The following is a 20,642-nucleotide window of genomic DNA, read 5'->3' as shown; positions in this document are numbered from 1 at the left end:
TCCGGGAGAGGGGCCGGTGGTGGGGAGGCTGTGCGTGCACACGGGCGGGGGGTCCGCGGGAAGCCTCTGTAGTTTCCTCTCTGTCAACCTAAAACTGCTCTGAAAAAGGCTACAAAACATTATCCCTAAAAAACTCTCTCTTCCCTTTTGCCACTAAAATTGTCTGTACCCTAGACTTGCGTTGTCTGTTTGGGAGGTAATCACGTGACAACATCCACATTCATTCCAAGAACATCAGTGTGTCCACACTTGAAACATCTTACCAGGTCAGTTTGGCTGGTCTCTATTTTCCCAGAAAATAATGCGATTTATCAAAATCTAGAAGCTTCCATTTTCACATTCACTCTGATAACCTCATCTCCACTTTCGTACCTCCTCTCCCATTTCCGACGTTTTGCATTTGTGTTTTCTCTCTTTTGTTTGGCTGTTTGGATGTCTTTTATCTCGATTTTCCAAACAGCCCGTTCATGGATCTATAGTCCCTTTGGCTTTTCCTGTTTTCTAAAGAATTCATTTCTGCACCTATCATGTGCTTTTCCTGTTCTCCTTACTTTGTGTTTGTGCGTATTGTCTTTACCCCTTTCTTAACTTCCTGAGTGTCTAATGTATTTAATTACATTTTCTCCTGGATGGGAATGAATGAACTGAACACCCTAAATGTTCGTGAATAGTGCTTCGAACACCCCCATAAGGCTTGATACGTGGGGTTCCATCAATACAAACTAAACGTGTGTCACCGTTATTCCCTCTTTAATGCAACTTATTTGGCTGAGCGGTTTTTAACTTACAAAAGGTTTAGGGTCGGGGCTGCAACTTCTGGTCAAGATGTGGGTAACGTTTGATCCTGATCTCAGTGGACAGAGATGAAGAGAAGGCAGTGGGCGGCACGCACGAGGAAACAGACAGGAGCTGTCAGAGCGTGCACACAACCCAGTGTGTTTTGCAACAGAGCACATCTCAAAGACTTCTTTGGGGAAACTTCTCAGTCCAAATGAGCTTTCGCTTCTGGATATGCCCCTTCCACACGCCCGCCTGTGACGGGTGAACAACAGCCACGTACACCCAGGCTCTTTGGAGAGGAGGAGGAAGTCAAGGGCATCGCCCACGAAGCAAGCGCTTGCCTGGGAGCTGACGAGAAGACGCTCCTGCGCCATTGACCCTGACCCACACCTGCGCCGCGGCCAGGACGCCAAGGCTAAGGCTTGAGTCTTCCCAAGACATCCTGCATTCCACGTAACACCATCCACCAGAGTCCTACCCCCGGGCAGTTTAATCATTTCTTGAAAACAATGCAAACGAAAAACAAAGTTATTTTGACCAGCTCGGAGGCCGAACGGCCTTGGCTGCTTCGTGGCAGACAATAGAAGAAAGACTGCGCACAGATAGGAAAGAAAACATGATTAAATCACAGAGGTGACATTAAATCAATAGAAGCAGAGGGAGATCGATGCGCCCTCGCTCTGGGTAACGGCGGTGGGCTCATGCATACTTTCAGATTGCTCTAAGATTGCTTCCTATTTGAATTGTGCAAAGAAAGAGTTTGGGGGGCCGTGGGGGGACTGCCGTTTTCCTAAACATCTGATTCGATTCTTCAAGTACGGTCCTACGCTTCTCCCGTGATCCCGCAGCACGGCCACTCGGTTCCAGCCCTGTGCATGGACGAGACGCCGAGACCAGTAATAATAGCACGGGCAGCTGGGCAATTACCAGATACAAGTTGCTCTGAGCTAGCCAAAAGGAAAATGAAGGAGCTGTCGTTCGCCACCATAAAGGCCAGGCTGGTGGAAATTCAGGCCCTGCCAACAGCTCCCTCCCGGCACGCTGGCCTTGCACCGCTTAGCACCGTGGACCGGGGGCCTCGGAACCGACTCGGAAGGTTGAGGGCGGCGAGCTCGATGAATTCCTGTGCTCACCGAGGAAGCATCTGCACAGAGCAGAGGGTGCCTGGCTTCCGGCTGCAACTCTGCTACCCAGCTGATGACCCTGAGCCCCCCGAGCTCTCTGGGCCTTAGTTCTTTGCGTCTGTACCACGAGGCAGCCGGAGCCGATGATCTTAACATCTTCTTTAACCTCCAAAATGCCCATTCTAGGACAACTGCGCTAAAATTCCCGTGAATCATCTTTGCTCGGTGGTAACCAAACGAGGGCCGCGAAAGCTGTTGGGAAAGTTTTCAAGCACTCTGGGCGAATCATACCTAAACAGTGTGAAACGTGCCTAAATAGAAGGTTTTATCGGTAAAGAAAATACACACACAGCATAAGCTGTATCCTGCCATCGATCTGAGCACGGGACAGTGGCAGGATATGGCCACGGGCTTGCATTTGTTATTAATAGGAAGGCTGAATTTTCAGGACAAAAATAACATTATCCTCTGAACTAAGGAAATGGGAAGCTGTAAATAAAACATATGCAATTGCCAGCTGAGAGGACAGCGTATCTGACTTGCTCTTCCAAAGATTTCACCCCTCAGGAATCGGCGACCGTGCTGGACAAAAGCGCTCCCGACTCCAGTCTGGGGACCCGGAATCTGGCAACGTGAGGCCAGGAAACAGAAAAGAGATTGCCAGGGGTGCACGGCTGGGGGTGGGGGGGTGGGAAGAGACAACGCGGGGCAGCACCCGTGAGCATCTCCCCGGTAGCAAAGGATGGGGGGCCGGGCAAGGACGTGGGGCGTCTCCCGCCCGGGCACCGTGAGATCTGCAGCCTTCGGCCCGAATCCTCCCAGGCACCCGATGTGCTCACCTGCTCCCCGGCTGCTGGAGCCCAGAGTCCCGGAAAGGGCGCCGGGAGGTCGACCGCCTCCACCCGGTCAGCTCAGATCACTCTTGTGGCCATCCTCGCCTGGTTTTAAACCTTTCTGGCGCTTTACGTGCTCGAGGCCAAGGTGTCCACGGGCACACGTGGATCCGTTTTCCACTCGTAATAATTCTCAAAAATGCGGTATTTTGTGAATGACGAGATAGCGTCCATCTGAGTGATTCTTTTACTTGTGTGCTTTAAAGACGTCTCTTCAAATAATAGTTGCAATTTCACATTTCTTTTTAGCGTCTGTTACGGGCTGAGCTGTGTCCTATCAAACCCGTGTGCTGAAGTCTCAACCCCAGGACCTCAAGACGTGACTGTGTTTGCCAGGGGTCTTTACACAGGTAGTTAAGGTCAAACGGCGTCAGGGGGTGGCCCTGATCCACTGTGGCCGGTGTCCTCGTAAGAAGAGGCGTCGGGATACAGACACACAGAGTGACGACCGTGTGAGAACACGGGGAGAAGAGAAGAGAGAGGTCTCAGGAGGAACCAGCTCTGTGAGACCACGATCTTGGACTCACAGCCTCCAGGACTAGGACAATCACCTCCTGTTGTGTATGTGTCCCTCCCCACTTTGTGGTGGCCCCAAGAAGCCAACACAGGGAAAGCAAATAAAACCGAAGCATTCAGGAAAGAGGAACAGGGCTAAGCGGATGGACCGTCAGGTGGCTGGGCACAGGTAAGGCAGCCTCCTCTCCCCGAGGGTGGGAGCCCGGAGCCCCACCGGCCAGGCAGCCTCCTGCCCGGGAAAGCAAGCCCCCAAAACGCTCTCTGTGCAGCTCGGCCGGGACATGCTTGGCATCCCACATGCTCCAAGGAGAGGATAGCGTGGCAGGCGGGGGACGGCGTCGTGAAGGAATTGGCTGTGTGCTGCGTCTGCAACCTGCGGGATGGGACAGAGACAGACACCCAGGGAACGGCACTCCAGGCCGCAGACACAGGCTGCCATGCTGAGTCGCACAGGAGAGGCAGGTCTGGGGCACAGAGGGTGCCTGGGTCCACCGCGGGGCACAGGAGAAGGCGGCGTTGGGAAAGATGGCCAGAGACACCTCTGGAAACAGAGGCTATGCATTCAGAAAGCACTTCGCTGAGCAGGAAAGTGTTCTCAAAACTGACCGTCTCTATCTGGAGACCAGATCTCTCTCCCCTTCGCTCCTGCCAGGAGAAGACACGGCCTGAATCAATACAGAGTTTTATTAAATTCAAAGATGTCTTGTAGGGCCCCTCAGCGTACTTTCAAGGGAAAGGAGAGGTCTGGGGAGCCCCGAGCTCAGGAAGATGGACCCACTCTTGGACTGCCTCTGGCCGTGCGTGGAGGCAGGACCCCACGGGCAAGGTCGCCAGCCCCCTGGAGTGGCCCCGCTCCGGACCGGGGGACCCGGCCCACCCACTCTGTGACCTCACCGAACCCCGATAAGATCACAGCCCTCAGGCGCACCTTCTCGGAACTTTCCCTGCAAAACCAGAGTTAATGAATACAGTGCGGAGGGACAGAGGCCAACAATGGCGGTCTATTCTCCCCCAGCTGTGCATGAACGACTCCGTGGAACATCTAGAAAACAAGTCATGCCTGTGCAGCGAGGGGGGCTAAGGCCTGCAGGCTCTTTTGCTGGTTCTTTCCGTGAGCTCAGGGGCCCTCTAGTAGGTGTGAGACAGCCTGGGACCCACGAACCACCGCATCCAGCAAACTCTGGGCCTCTGAGACCCTCAGAGGAGACTTTGACCCACGACACCCCCAGGGGCGAGGCTCCTCTTGGAAATGGAGAAAGGTTTTACATCAAGCTAAATTCATTCTATGGGTCAAAACAGAGAGCCTGGGGGCCCCTCGCCCAGATAACGTCCAGCCTTGAGTCAGCAGCGCCTGGAAGGCTTAGTTCACGCTCTCCCTGAGGGCAGGCAACACAGCTTTCTCATCTTTGTGCGTATATTGTCTCACAAAGAAAGTGTTAATGACACACCTGCTGGTTGAATGAGCGAATGAATGAATGAACCGTGGTGTGAAAGGGGAGGGCCAAACAGGTGCTTGCCCCCAAAGCACATGGAGGGCAAGGACTGGAGAGCTTTTCCTGGGAAGGGCACATGGTGAGGATCTCAGGCTTTGGGGGCCACGAGGCGACTATTCGCTAAGCCACTAAGTGACTCGGCCACAGTCGCTATGGAAACACACGAGCATGGCTATGTTCCAATAAAACTTTATTTCTGAACACTGGCATTTGCGCTTTGTATAATTTTCACGTGTCATGGGACAGCGTTCACCTTTTAATATTTTTTTTTCAATCATTTAAAAGTGTAAAAACTGTTCTTAGCTCAACGGTCACAAAAAGGCAAGGGTCCAGCCGGGTCTGCGAACCTCTGATCTAGGGTGTGGCTGGAGGAGACATCACGAGATCCGAGGTGCCCCGCAGAAGAAGGGGTTCTGAGCCGCCCTTTGTATTCCACAAATTCCTGTGAGCAACACAGAGCCTGGACCCAAGCTGCAGCCTGAGGCCACCTCTGGGGCCAAAGCCACTGCCGGGGGGGCCCAGGACCACCCCCCCCCCCGTAGTGCACACGAGTGAGAGATAAGTTTCATCGTATCACATTACTGAGATGTTTGAGGTTGTTTGTTACGCAGAGTAGCCTTGTCTACCCTAGCTGATACAAGCTCCGGTTTTCAAGTTTTCAGCTTCAGAAACGAATGCTGACGGACTGAACACCGTGGAAAGGAGGCTGTCCACACTCACACTGCTCCCCATCACTCCTGAGCGATATCCGACAAAGGTGTTGCTGTCTTCAGCTCTTCTTGCTCCGCCCTTGTGGATTTGTTTTTCCACCAACTCTGAAAGCGGTTCTTGATTTTCCACCGTGTGACCAGAGTAGCAGCCAACACATCTATCCCTTCCCTCTCCTCCGCTCTCCCTACCACTTTTACCAATTACGATTTTATTTTTACACGGTGAGGAACACTGACATCGGCATTCCGTCTTGAAGCCATAATTAAGCCTTCTGGGCTTTATTCCTAGGTTGATTCTAGAAGGTAAATAAAAGTTCTTAAAACACTAAGTGCATTTATGGGATTATGACTGTATGAAGATCGCTAACTCAGATAAGTGGTGTGGCTCCGTTTTATTCTCTGAGGGTCCTCTGCCGCCCGCGGGAGAATGTTCTAGCCTCGAGGCTGCAGGCCAGACTGGAAAGTCATTATTCTGAATTTCTGTGAGAAGTCCATCCAATTGTGAAGGCCCCCTCTCTTGTGAGCCTGCTGCCTGTGTTCCCCATATTCTCCGCAGGGCTGGCACGGGGTAAGATGATGGGTTTTCCCAGGACAGACTGACGAATTAGCCCCGCTTCCCAGCTCTGCTCTCCCGCCGTCCTCATCTGGCCCACCCCGAGCTCTGCCAGACTTACTTTAGATCTTACAGAGATTTGTTGAAACATCTTATCTCCTGTCATTCCCCCTTCTGATCTCTTCATAAGGGCTGATTCCTTCTGTTTTTCTCCTTCTCCCCTCTTTCAGCAGCGTCTGATGCTGGCGGGGAGAAGCGAGCACCCAGCTGGCTAGTCTTAGACATCAGCTTCTCTCGCTAAAACAAGTTCCACTTAACTACTAAAACATAACTGTACACACGAACGCAGGGAAAATGAAACACAAAACGTGTCGGTGACATAACCCAGAGAGCAAACCCGACAGATCATCTCGGCTGGTATGAATTTATACAGGAAGACTCCCCACCCGGGTGTGCAGGAAACACATTCGGTGCTGGGCATGTTCCTCTGGGCCACCGCCTCCCTCCCGGCCGTGCTGGACAGCTCCACGCCCCTGCCCGGCCTCCTCCAGCACCTTCCAGGCTTCCCCTGACTCTTTTCCCTGAAAGCCAGGGAGTATCAGCCGCCCTGTACCCACAGGGGAAGCCAGCGGTGGACAAATGCCCACCTCCCTCCCTGCCAAGGGGCAGCTCTGGGGTCATTCCCACCCTTCTAGGGTGGAGCCCTTCCTGACCACCGATAATGCCTCCCAGACTCTCCTGTCTCCCCTGCACACGGGGAGCACTCCTGATTCCAGGGACCACTTTCCACGTGAAAACTTTCTCCCAGATTCTCATCCCAGCCTCTGCTCTGATGACAGGCACACCAGACAGGGCGAACCGTGCCGTCTGGGGGACGGAGCATCTGTTTATCCAGAGGTGCTGACACTGTCAGATGGCTGAGGTCAAGAGTGCAGACGGCCTTTGGAGCTGGGGGAATAGTCCTGGGGGGGCGGTCAGAACAACTGGTTGTGGGGCCCCTCGGGAGAGGCCCCAGAGGGTGGGCAGCGAAGAGAGCAGTGAACATGAGGAGGGGGGACCTGGCCCTTGCTGGGACCTAACACAGCCATCGACCTCCAAGCATCCAAAACATAGCCTGGGAGGGACATCGCCCTTTGAAACCGTTGGTGAGTGCCTGAGGTCAAAGGCACGGTCAGAGCCCCTGTGCTGAGACCCCAGGAGGAGGGGGTGGGCAGCGAGGGTGGGGCTGAGAGGTGAGGGGTGGCTTCCCCCTGAATGTCTACAAATTCGTGGGGTCTCCTACGCGTGGGCCTCCCAGGACGGCCGGGGGACGGGACCAGACCGTGTCCCGAGGATCGTGCGACAGCCCGAGAGGTCCAAGAGCAAGGAGGTGGAGAGAACCGGAGAAGGCCACTCACCAAAACGAGTAGGTGAGTGGAGAAGCCTTCTGATGGTCTGCGCAGCTCGCCGCTGGGACGGCAGCGTCGGCCTGGGTCTGTGCGGGTCGCATCTCTCTGAGGAGCAGAGCCCAGAGCCGTGGCCATTCCCGATAAGGATAAAAAGCTGAGGACTGACTTTGACATATCTGGGGTTGTCTGCTCAAGGCTTTTAAAAAGTGTTTTCTCTCCTGAAAAGGCCCCCAGGTACGGAAGGCAGCATTTTAAAGACAGGTGTATGCCGAACCCCCAAGGTCAGTGCGCCCCGGGAGCAGTGGGCCTGTGTGTCATCACACACGAGCGTCCGGGGGTTCAGGCTCCCGTCACCGATGGGGAGGGGCCACCGGGCGAGCACTAGCCGGGTGCCAGGTGGCCCGTCTCATAAACGTCCAACCACCCTGCGGGGTTCGCGCCGATGGGCCCGCTTTTCAGAGGACGAAACCCACACTCGGGCAGCACAGATCCTAAGTGTCGGGCTGGAATTCAAGCAGGTTGGCCCCGGGACACGGTCAGAATGAAGAGTCCCTGAAATCTGAATTTGAAAAAGCCACGTCCCTGTGGCTTGCCAGGATGACCCCCAGAGGATGGAGAGTTGTGTGCACGGAGCCGTCCGTGCAGGAAGGACCCCCGGGGGCTCTGGGGAGGGACACCATCGGACGATGGCCGAGGCAGAGCCGTCCGAACGCAGGGCCAGCCCCCCACACGGAGCTGGCAGAGACCCCGGCCGGGCCGCCATTGGGAAACCGCACGGGCCTCTGGCGGCCTTCCAGAAGGGCAGGGCCGCGCCCTTTGGGGATCATCATGGCGCTCAACCCAAGAGTCATTTTCAAGCTGAAGTTTGCCTGGTAGCCTTTTTTAATCTGCAAACAGAAGCTTACGGTGCAGCGGTACGCAGCCCCGTACGTGGTCACGAGAAGGCCCCCATCGCGGAACAATGACAAGGAGAGTGATCGACGGACACATACCGAGAGCGAGAAGTTTACGCGGGGCTGAGACCGTGGCAACAGCAAAGCAAATGTCCGCGTTCTTGAGAATAGCATCCTCATTTATAAAGTATGAGTAATAAAATCAATACCGCTGAGATTGCGCGAGAGCAGGGTGCGGCATGGCCTCCTGGCCCGGTGACAGGTGACCAGATAAGAACGTTCTGTATTCTTTCCACTAAGTAAATACATGCCCCCCGGGCTCCCACATCCCCCCAGCGATGGCCGTGGGGGATGTTTTCTCTAAGTGCAGGTGACGATCGCAAAGAGGTGAGAATAATGCCTCCTCACTAATCACCCAGTATCGTGGCTGCTCAGCGTTCAGCGTTTGTGGCCTGGTTGATGATTGCCTTTCCTTTAAGGACACCTGAGCTCGAGTACGTGAGCAGGAAGCCCGTGACCCAGAGAAGTAATGAACGAGGCGGGAAGGGTTCTCTCCCCCCGGGATGGGACGCGGGGAGCCCCCCACACACCTGAGGAACGTGGTGCTGATGATGCCATTGCCGTGCTGACGGTGGCCGCGTGAGCCGACGAGGGAGACCTGGACGTGTGCGGTGGCCCCCTGTTCACCATGTGTGTTGGGGATACACCTGCGGGCGACAGAGACAGAGAAACGTGTTGAACAACTCATTCCCTGCACGGAGGGCCAGCAGAGGGGCGGCTCTGGGTCCTGCAGGGGCGACGCACTTACCGAATCAGAACCATCACTCGGAGCACGGGCTGTACCGTAACCTCCCACTGGTGGCCGGGACGACACTGGGGCTCGGGTCCCTGCCTTGCCTCTCCCGGCCCGGAGACCCAGAGCCCCGCCATCCACACGTCGGCGACCCCTGTGTCTCCCACCCCCCACCATCCCCATCCGGCCTCCTCACTGCAACCTGTGCCAGGGCCTCTGTGCCCAGAGCACACGACCTCGATCCCAGCTTCTCTACCGGGCCTGTGTGGTGGGGAGCCCCCGAGGGCCCTGCTGATGATTGGAGAAGGCCCATCAGTCTGCTGCTTCTCCACAGCTTTGGGGGGTGGCACCAGCTGCCGCTCTCAGGGCACCTTGAGGAACCCGGCGCCCATCGGAGCCACCCCGGGGGGGGGCCTCGTCCAGGCCGCTCCCCCGCCGCCCCTCGGTGGGCGCATAAGACATAGTCTCAGTGATGGAGCTGTGCCTTGGCAGGCCCGCGACGGGGCTGGCTGCCAAATGCTCTCCCAGCAGAAGGAGCCGTTTTGCAGGAAAGAGGAGAAAAGATTGCAAATATGAGCTGACGTCAGCTCTGTCTTTGGAGACTCAAAGTTGGGAGCAGGATGAGGTCATCCATCCTTCTGAATTCTTTCCCTTCCCTGGGACAGGAGGAGCCCTAACCCAGGGCCTGTGTCCCAGGTTTCCTGAGCAGGGAGTGCCGGCAGGCCCCGGGGGTCTCGGGTGGGGAGGGGCGTCGGCTGCCCCTGGACGCGAAGCGGCCGCTCTGGACCTCCCGTGGCCGTGCGCTGCCTAAAAACAGAAGCCTTCGAAACAGGCTGCCTCCCGGCGGGGCTGAGCGGATGGACCGGCTCGGAGGGCCCGCAGAGACCCCCACAGCCTGGCCACCCAGCCGGGCTCCCTTGCCGCTGGTGTCCCATCCGCCACACCGGGGACACGGGGACAAGCTACGCAATCTTCCCGGTTTCCCCGTGAGGAAACTGAGCCCCTGAGAGAAGAAGGCTCCCACGCTCAGAATCAGCAGCGAAGACATCAAACCACAGACGGGTCACCCCAGGGGAGAGCAAGGGGAGCCCACTGTCTGCACGGGGCGGGGGGGGGGGGGCACGGGGTCAGCGCTCCAGGCGCTCAGAGACAGAAGCAGGCAAGCCGGTGAGCCAGGGTCGGTGCAGTGGCATGGAGGGGGCCAGCGTGAGAGGCAGACACGCGTGCCAATCCCCAGTGCTCCTCTTCCTCCGTGCGTGACCTCGGGGACAACACTAACCCTCTCTGAGCCTGCTAGGCCTCACCCGTGACATGGAGGTAACAGTAACTCCTCCAGAGCCGCTTGAAGCCTCCAATGACCACGGCGACGCTAACACTCAGCTGAGAGGCTCTGGGGGCTCTTTACGCACCGCCCACAGGAGGCCTCCCATCCCGGCAGCGGGAAACCGAACAGAGAGGCCAACTGGCCCCAGACAGGGGCCGCCCCAGGGCCCGCACCCTTCCGCTGACCCAGTGACCGGTCTGACCCAAGCCCGGCCTCGGGGCCAAACCTCAACAGCAGAGGACGCTCATGACTGATGGAAAATGTCCGGGGGACATTCGGTTTGTGATCCGCGCACACGCAGCACCTGGGGCGTCGTCCCGATGCGGCAGGTCCAGGGCGATGAGTCCTCGGTGGGCACCGAGGAGGAGTTCGTACAACATGCAGGTGAGCCCCGACCCACAGACTGTGCACTCGGGGAGCACAGAGCTTCAGCGTGGACACGCTCTTGGGACCAAGCGGTTCCAGTGCTAACACGTGGGCTCGCTCACCAAAACCCCCACAAAGCCAGGCACAGGCACCGTAGCAAGAAGGGACTTGGCTGATCCGTGATCGCCTTACCCTTACTGCCGGGATGGGGGGTGCGGCCCAGAGAGGCCGTGGGGTGGCCCAGGGTCACACAGCAATCAGCGGCCAAGCCCGTCCCTCGAGCTCCTTCCTCCATCCCACTGCCGTGGGGGCCAGGACCCCGCTGGATCTTCCCCCTTGGAACTGAAGGCTGGCGGGCAATCTCTTCCTTGCCCTGTCTCTCCAGGCTCTACGGGAATGAGAGTCCAACAGGCATGGCGTGTTTCCAACCTGGGCATCGGACGCGCCTGAGTGCAGTCCCGGCCGAGCGGAGCCAGGTGGACGGGCCGAGAGGGGGCCTCGAGGGGCGGGTCGCCGCTGGGCCGCAGGTGTGCCCCCCGCAGGTGTCTGTGTGGGTGCCCGACCCCTGCTCAGATAGACACTCAGGCGGCCAGAGGCTCAGGGGGGACCAGCCCCAGGCTGGAAGCCACACCCCCATTGCCTTCCGTCCCAGAAGTTTCAATGGTGAGGTTTTCTACTTTACCAAAGGATGATCCACAGGACTGGCTTGGATCATAAGGGCCCTCAAATCTGTTAGGGCCGTCACTCGATTTATCTAAAACCGCCTCGCAGGTGACTTTGCAGGAAGCTGAAAGTCGGCCAAGTGAGGTAGGTAACGAGGGCCGTGCATTCTGCCCTCCCGTGTCTGCTTCCAAAAACCATGCTCACACTCTGCGTTGTCCCCCAGGCTCCGAAAGCGGGGGGGTGAGGGGGTGCTGTGTGTCACTTGTTAATGCAGGGGCCACATCCGAGCGTCTGGTACGTTCTTAAGAAGTCGCCAGAACATACAAATTCTGCATCTGCTCCGCACAGAGCTGCAAAGCGGTAGGCACTGGAGGTCGTGAAGCCGGGTCTGCGGACTCAGGGAGCGCACGGCCCAGCAGGAAGGACAAACACGCGGGGCCCCGCCGTGAGGAGGGTGTCCCACTTCGCACGTGCGGCCCCTGGCCCTGGGTGATGCTCTTCAGAACGCCATGAGTGGGGAGCAGACCTCCCAGGGCATCCGGTCCGGCGCCGACGTGGACGCGGATGGAGTGTCACGAAACGGCATGGGGACAGTGCCACGCGGCTGCAGCCGGGGAAAATAGCCGAGGCAGAAAGTGTCCAAGTCCGCGTCCTCAGCGGAGGGGACAGATGTTTCCTCCCAAAGTCCCGAGGCTCTGAGCCCGGCGAGGGCAGCAGGCAGAACCCCCCGGCTGGAACCTCACGGAGTTTCTAGGCAAGTCTTCCTGGAACAGAGCTGACGGAAGCTCTGTGTGCCCAGGCTGAAGTCCACCCGTCCCCCTCCTAATCTGTCAGTCGGCTTGGGATGTCAACGGCTTTAAAGGCCCACCTCCTGCCAAGGACAGGCAGCACCGGCCTCACATCCACACCCACCACTTCCCCAGACCTGCCGTGAGAGGAGGCTGGAGAAAGCACTGGGTCCTTCGGACGGGTCCCCAGGCCTGGCCGATGCCCCCGCACGTGGGGCAGAGCAGAGCGGGAGGGGAGGGCCCCAGGGGCACCCAGTCCGCCAGGCTGACACCCACTGGACAAGACCTGGGGCGGCTCTCGTGGGGGCCCGGGGAGGGAGACGGAGGGAGAAGGGGGACGGTCGGGGAGAGGGCAAGGTGAGCCCCACGCTTAGTGGCTGCTAGGGTCACGTAAGTGACAGAGCCGTCCTCTGAGAAGAGCCTGGGCTTCCTGCCCAGCTGGGCTGCGGTTTAAACCCTGGGCACCCCCCGCGGGAGGCCGGGCAGTTAGGGTTCCCCGGGCCCAGCGTCCTTAGTTATAAAGGGAACAGAGCAATAACGGCCAGCTAGAGGATGAAGATAATACACACGGGAAGTCGTGACAACAGTCATTCCCTCAAAGGGGAGGCCGTTCGCTCGCAGGGGCAAGTATCTGTGTCCAAGGAGCCTTCAGAACAAACCAGAACAGACCGTCCCCCGAGATACCGTCCCCCACGGGCGCGTGCAGGGGGGTGCTGGGGTCTCCAGCCACCCCGAGCCTTCGATGTAAGCGCTTTACAGGGTCGCGCATCGCGCGTCTCCGAGAGCAGGCCTCGCCCGGCTTGTTGGGTCTCAGAAGTGGAGTCACGCTGGAGAACACGGTGAGGTGACTTCCTTCAGAGGTCTTCAGACTCACAGAAGGGAGAAAGGGGAGGCAGGCCCCGCGCTGTGTCCTTCCGGGCCGCGTGCGCCCCCAGCGCGGAGGCGGGCCCACGATGCGGGCGCGGGACGCCCGGGACCCTGCGGTTAATCATTGACAGGAGCATGCGGCCCGGGGACCGTGCCCAGGCCTGTCTCCGTGTGTTCAAGGAAGTGGCCAAGAGGAAGCTGTGGGCCCAGGGAGGGACAGTAGCGGGAACTCAAAAATAGTTTTCATTCCTCCGCACACACAACAGCCGCCGGGTGAGTGGCCTACAGCACATTCCTCGCGCTGGCCGGGCCGCCAGGACCCAGGGGCGAGGGAGCCAAGGGAGGGGGCCGTGTGCCTCCCAGCGGCCCTCCCTCCAGCCCTGCCACTTCCGACCCCCCCCCCTCCCCGAAGCGTGGCCAGTGCCACTGGGGGGCGGCTGTGGCAGCCGGCTCCCCGGCCTTCCCGGCGGGCCAGGTGCACGGAGCGGGCAGGTGATGGAGGGGCACCAGCACGGGGCAGGCCAGCGCACAGGCCCTCCCTCGTCCAGCCCCTCCGGGGCCTCGTCCTGGCTCTGGATCTTTCCTCTCACATTCCCCACGGCGCTGACCCCCAGCCGGGTTTCCTCTCCTGGGCAAATTAGAGGGGCTGAGTCACAGCCACTCAGCACTGCCCTACAGGTGCCACACGCCCTCAGCCTACAACCATACCAGACGTCCCGCGACAACCCGTTTATGTCCCTCGAAGCAAGGCCTTCATTCAACACCCGTGGACTGAGCACCAACCCAGGACGGGGCTCCAGACGAAGGCCTGACAGAGGAAGCAGGCCTGGGCCCCGCCCCGCCTCGGGGCCCAAGGCTCGGCGTAGACGAACAGCCACCTGTGTGGGACACAGAGCCCCTCACGCGTGGTCCCTGCGCCCTGCGGACCCTGGGCTGCCGTTCACCCGCGGTCCCTGCAGCACGGAGGTGCGTGCCCGGGGAACAGGGGGGACCCGAACAAGCCCAGTGACCGTGCCCTCTGGACACGCATCATTATTTCCCCTCCAAGGAAATCTCTCGTGTGCCACCACCGTCCCTCGAGTGGGATTCCAAACATCGGCTCCACGGACAGCGGACGTGTGGCCAACCCTCTGTCCCACCGCCAGCGAGCCTGAGCACCGCGTGACCCACCCACACGGGAGGGGCCGGTGCGGCCACCGCACCCGTGCTCTCGCTCCCTCTTCCAGCACCTTCTCCCTGCGGCCTCCACTCAGCTCGAGTTGGTCAACCTTCCCGCTGCTCTGACATCCGGCCCTCTGACATCCTGACTCCCCTCGCGGCTGGCGCAGCTCCGGCCCCGTTCCTGAAGCAGAGGGAGAGCCCTGCGCCCCACACCCACCCCTGCGTCTCCTGCGTCCTGCACCACGGCACAGACACAGAGCCGGCGCTCGGTAAACACTCGTGATGGGGCAGGAAAGGGCTGAGGTGTGACCGGTTTCCTGACGCGCCACATCACCTGGGAGAGAAAGGACATTGTTCGGAGAGGTTTGTAGACACAAAGATAAGGGAGAAGGGAAAGGCCCTGTGGCCATATTTCCCCATCTTATTGCAGATGATTTCACATCAAAACGGTGGTAAGGAAGGGCCATCGCGCCCCGGACAGAGCGTAACCTTGATGGGACCGCTGGAATCCGAGCACATCGCCGACACTCACCCCTTCGCTCTCGAGGTGGAGTTCTTCAGGGAACACAATTAAAGGGTTTTCTCAAGATTGAAGGGAAGGGTCAGTCCCCGCCCGCGAGTGGCAGGTGCGGGGGCAGCGTCTCTCCAGGGGCCGGGGGCGGCTAGTGAGCCAAGGGGTCGTGGACACACAGCGCTTGGCTCTAGAGACAGAAGCGAAAACCAGACCAGTCCAAGTCCCTATCACACCCCTTAGTGACACGGCCAGGGGGAGGGGGCCCATCACACACCTTGCGGTCCACAGGGAACCGGCCCCAAATGGACCAAGCAGCAAAAATCCAAAGTAATTTCCGGCAGAAGCCAGCCTGCCAGACCTGACAGAAGAGAGTGCAAATGGGAGGCGATTCTGTGCCAGTACCTGGTCAAGAGGGCAGAACATTTCAGCATGAGAAGAGCCCAGAAGGAGGCCAAGAGTGATCCTTGGCCGGCAGGTGGCCATGTGACCTACATCCCGTTCCGGAGGCCCCGGACTCCTGCCACCAAAGAGGAATGGGCACCCACCCGAATGAAGAAAAATCTGTGTTCTTGCCCTGCTGAGGGTGTGTGTGGGCGTGTGCACGCGTGTGTGCGCGCACCTGTGCGTGTGTGTGCGTGTGCATCACAGTTTGAGGCCTGGTCGGATCAATCGACTCCCAAGTGAAGGCGCTTGGGAATCTCACTGTTTCAACGTACCTCGTAGTCCATCACTTTGAGGAGCGAATACACTTCCAAATGAGTAAATCTCAGCTCTGCTTAAATTAGATCTTACCTGAGTCGGGCCGAAATGCACGTGCGTCTAAAACGCACTTGGAGAATCTGTGGCCTCTAAGTGGGACACTGGTCACAAGTTCCAGTAAACATCCAGGTTTATAAGACCCAACGGGAAGCAGGCGCAAGCATCTGCGAGGTCAGAGGGTGGGTGGCGGTCGGGCTCCTGAAGACTTCGCGATTCCTTCCGACAGCACGCGGCCTGCCAGGGACGCCCCACGTGCCGAGGGCAGATTTACCCTGTGGGCCCCGCCATACTTGGGGGTTAGAAGCCAGTGCGTGTCTCCAGATGGACTTTATCTGAGTTCAGGGAGCAGCCCCCATGTGAACAGGCACGTTGGCCAAGTGGAAATCCCAGCCCTTTGTATATTTAGTCAATGAGTGCAGATACGATTTCGTCTTTAACAGCACAACGGATGCCATCGTCAAAACAGTCCTGCTGCGGTGACAGCGGATGCCCGAAGGGCAGGCCAGACGCGGTGCTGGGCACCTGTCGGGCTGAAAGTCGGCCGGTGGGTCTGGCTCTGCCAAAGCCGACAGAGCAGCGGAGTTAATGACTCAGTTTCACGTATTTGCATAGCTTCGTCCAGATTACTGCCATTTAGATACACTCAGCACAGAAATGCTGACTCCGGAGAAGTCTGAGCCACACTTGGGGTTTCCCGTATCTTCACTGTAATTTTATAATAAACCATCCACACTGTGTCTTAGAGTTTGACTCCCAGCACGGCAGTGAGACGTAGCCCTGCGTCTGACCCGACATCCCGGACCTCAGAACATATAGGGGAGCCTCTCTGCCTCTCGGGGACGTGGAGATTCAAGGCCAAGGCCCCCACCTCCCAGCCAGTTTCGCAGCCTCCCGCCAAAGAGCTGGGGCCCAAGCCTTCTGGTTTTTAAGAGTATGTCGAAGTGTTATGTACGTGGCACAATCACAAGAATGAAAATGGTTTCCTCGTTGAAACTTGACTTTGTAAATTCACAGATCTATAACGGTTTCCACAGGCACCCATGGCCACAAGACCCAAATCACCGAACCAAACAATTATCCCCGAAAACGTTCTCACTCAATACCGAATCATCGCTATCGTACGCGCTCACTTACTTTCGCCATCTGACCTCACTCGGCAGGGGGGCTAGAGGCTTAAGAGAATTTCACGGGACGTAAGTTTAACATCCAGGGATAGAGCCATATTATGTTATATGTAATATATATTACGTCCATTAAGCAATGGTTTTCTCATTCAGGTCATTGAACTTCAAACCTTTATTACAGCTAACAGTTCAGAAAACAGCCAGAGTCAGTCTAGTTCCAGCCCCAGCATCTGCCAGCTCGGTTCCTAGAACAGCCGTTTGTGCAGAAGCATGGCCGTGAGATGAACCCCAGTCTCTGCTCTCGGCCTCCAACTCCTGGACGCCCTGATGCCGTCCTTGTAACCGAGTCCACCCCACTGTGGACGACAAAGGACGGGCGGGGGTTCAGGGAGGTCTTGTGTGAGAACGTCCGTCAGAAACAAGCCAGTGGTCACCGTATCACCAGAACGGGCACCGAGCGGCCTCGGTTTTCCGACCAAGTCTCCCATATGATGATTGTCTCACTGACACCCGTCCCCACACACGATCGATGCGCGTACGGCCCCGGGGGTAGTGAAAACACATCCGTCTCACCCCAGCGGCAACCTTTCATGATGCCATGGGGCCCCCCCCACACTGCTTGCCGACCCCCGTCCGTCTCAGGCAGGACTAACCTAACGCACGGCCCCTTTAAACACCGCCTATGTTTTCTGCAGCCGGGGCCTGGGGGTACCTGCCTCTGAATCAGTGCCCCGAGCCACCTGCCGGAATCTGTCTCCAGCTCGTCCCCGCCCAGCTCTGGCTAAGAAGCCTGGTCACCATGCGGTGTCCCCGAGAGCCCTGGAAGGGGCTGGGACGTCAGCGCCCACACGCCAGGGTGGGGGGGGGGGGCGGTACACCGCCTTGCAGGGAATTCAGGACTGATCTTCGCCTCTGTGTCAAACCGCTTCTCGATTCACCGCGTTGGATGGAAATGTTTCTTAAAAGCATTACGTTTCCCTGCTCCCTTGAAGACGGCCTGGAACAAAATGCACCTTCTCCGGGAGGCCGAATCCCACTTCGCTGAGCTAACGGCACGGCTGGAGCGCTTCCGGCTGCGGGCTCCCCTCAGGGGTCCCCCGAGCCGTGCACCCCCAGCCCTGCGCCTGGCCCAAGCGCCTCGTTTCTCCACGTCCTCCCATGCCGCCCTGGTGTCTGGCCCCTCGGGACGCCAGCCCTCAGGAATCGCTCCCCTGCCTTTCGATGTCTTATTTCTAAAAGTGCTGCATGCTTCCAGCCGGAAAGCCAAGCGAGCGGGACATTTGAGAGCGAGCAGACTGCAGGGGAGGGGGTCTCGGAGCCCGTGTCCCTGTAGCGTTGAGCACGGACCGATGGCTTCTGTGTTGGGGGGCAGAGTCCTTTTTCCCTCGTCTCGCGGCTGCTGGACGTGCTGTGAATGAACGGAGCTGCCATGTCGGCTGGTTCTGCACAGGCAAACACTTGATGTGTTTGGGAAAGGCCGAGACTGTGAGAAATTGCATCCGATTATTTTAATCTCCATGGGTGGAGAGGAGCTGCGGACCAGGGAGTAGAAATCCCTGCTCAGCCAAAATAAAAAGCAAACCGCGGCACTCCTGTCCCGACAGACTCGCCTCCCCGAGTCTCCGGTCGTGGGTTACCAGGGCTCCGGGCAGGGATCTGGAACCTTCTAACTCACAGGGGGAGGGTGACCAGCGTCACACAGCCGGCCCTGTCTCCCCGCCCGTGTGTCCGTGAGGTTCCAGGCTGAGTGCGGGGGCCCGGGGCGTCTGGGGAGGCTCAGGGGTTACGAAGCCAGCGGCCCCGCCAGCACCTCAGAACAGCCCCTCCGAACCAGCCGTGCGTGCGGACTCCAAGAGCCCGACGGCTCACTCCTGCCGGCCGAGGAGGCGGCCTGGGCGGCAGAAGGAAGGTGCCAGCGCATGCCAGACAGCGAGCGGCCGGCAGCCTCTGCTCTGTCCCAGCCGGCTTCCTCCTGACCGCCCCCAGGCTCGGTTTGCTGCTCTGGAAAATGGGACTGCCAGTGGCCTCCCTCACTCAGTTCGCAGGAAGCCCCACCTGGGCGAAGGAGGTGCCCTGAGAAGCCACAGGCCCCCACACGAGCCGGTGGGGGGCACCTCCCTTCTCAAGCAGGGGGAGCCCTCACGTTGGGCCAGCATGGCACTTACCACCTGGGCCGTCCCTCTGGCAGTGACTCAGGGCGGAGCGAGCAGCCAAACTGGCTCAGCGCAGAGCCTCCGAGGCCCTGACATCCTGGCCAGGCCGGGTCTCCTTTCCTCCCTCCCCGCCCAGTGCCTGGATCCCCAGAGGCACTTAAGAGACGACACTCTCGGGCCGGCACACTCCAGACTGCTTCCTCGCCTCGGCTCCAGCTCCGCCTCGCACCCAACTCCCCGTGCCACCTGCATGCTCGGCCGGCACACCCAAGATCTGGGATCGGCGGAGCCCCAGGCGTGCCACTCAGCAGCCCGGGGTCACCCCGTCCTTCGCGCCCCAGCTGTCTCGGCCCCTCCGCGGGGACTCCATTCCAGATTTACATCCACTGGCCTTTTTCCTGACTTTATCCGATGCACACACGGTCTCACCCCGAGGACCCTCCCGGCTTCCCTTCGATAGACACCCGTTCATAGCAGCACGCGAGACCCGGGTGACAGAACCATGGACAGCTACGACGGGAGCGTGATGTCATTGGACAAGGCAAACTCTGGGCTCCCACCCCCAGACACAGCCGCCCTGGCTCACCGCTGGCCATCCCGTCCCAGGGGAACGGGAGGCCAGAGGCCAGCGGGAAGGTGAAAGCCAGGCGGGGGCAGGGCTAGACTAAGACGGTAACTTGGACCCCATCCCATGGCACCTCTCCATCGACGGCGTTTCTATCTGTCATGCTGTGAGTCAGGCCTTCCAAGTGATGAACATCCCAGGAGAGAGTGCCAGGTGCTGCTGCTGACCACGCTGAAAGCTCCATGACAGCATCCACCTGCTTGGTGCCCCACCCGGGTCAGCGCCGGGGGCGGGGGGAGGGGCATGGCCCGGCTTGCTCTCCCGGAACCTCTCCGGGGGTCTGGAAAGAAGCCGCCTCCAGCCCCGCCGAGGGTGACCGAACCAGGTGGCGGCATCGGAAGATGAGGCGGGCCGGGAAGAGATCCAGCGTGGGTCCCTTCTCACCTGGAGGCAGGATGGCCCCTGGCAGCCGGAGGTGAGCGTTTGCAGTGCGTGCTCGACGTCCTTAGGAGATTCTGGAGTGCAAGACGAGGCCCCACACTCAAGGCCTCCAGAAGACACCGTTCCCGGTGAGTCGAGATTACTGCAGCATTGAACAGATGAGGCACAGTGCTGTCTCCTGTCCAAACGGCCGTCCCTGTCCAGCAGCTGTAAGGTCCCTCTCTGCCTCACACTCTCTGGTGGGACTATCGACCGAAGGGGTCCCCCCGGATAGGCATCCCAGGCAGGCTGGCAATCCGAACAGCCTTCCCCCTGCATACAGCCGTTGGCCTGGGGGGGGGGGGGGGGCTGTGGGCCAGGAAAGCCAGCCCTTCAGGGAGATCGCTGGGAATGCGGGGGACCCTCCAGGCCAGCTCTGCCTGGCACCCTCCCTGCCACCAAATGGAGAGCCACCTGGCAAGGAAGTCAACCAAGTTCCAACGGCAACAACACGGTGGATGGAGCTGGGCTGGGCCCACACGCACCTGCCACAAACATTCCAGACCCTGAGTAATTGTTTAAAGGTCCAAAACATATCTGGAAAGGAAATAAAAATAAATCCTCAGGTCACTAGAAAGAAGAAACTTCAAGCCAGAGCCTTACTTTTGTAAAGTGATGTTGCAAGAGCCCCAGGGGCCACCGGGCCAGTCGTGGGCCCTCGGTTGCTGGGTTCTAACGATGGCTGGGAGGGACTGGAGGGCTGGCCAACGCCGGGATGGAGAGGCAGCCTTGACC

General features: G+C 58.9%; 1 long non-coding RNA gene across 2 annotated transcripts in view; it reads right to left on the bottom strand.

Moving 5' to 3' along the window:
- Window positions 1-944: 944 nt before the first annotated feature.
- LOC123607173 overlaps window positions 945-20,642 on the bottom strand; it is a 40,634-nt gene continuing 20,936 nt past the window's right edge. The window contains exons 2-3 of one of the 2 annotated variants that reach the window (XR_006716684.1): window positions 8,941-9,057; window positions 945-3,958 (exon numbers count right to left, since the gene is read on the bottom strand). This is a non-coding gene — a long non-coding RNA (uncharacterized LOC123607173). Of the gene's footprint in view, window positions 3,959-4,968; window positions 5,813-8,940; window positions 9,058-20,642 lie in introns of those variants that run through there. The other variant, XR_006716683.1, reaches the window with a different exon arrangement.

This window comes from Leopardus geoffroyi, chromosome A2, assembly GCF_018350155.1.
Source record: "Leopardus geoffroyi isolate Oge1 chromosome A2, O.geoffroyi_Oge1_pat1.0, whole genome shotgun sequence".
Taxonomy (NCBI): domain Eukaryota; kingdom Metazoa; phylum Chordata; class Mammalia; order Carnivora; family Felidae; genus Leopardus; species Leopardus geoffroyi.
The sequence above is the reverse complement of the archived record's forward strand: the minus strand, read 5'-3'. Positions and strand labels throughout refer to the sequence as shown.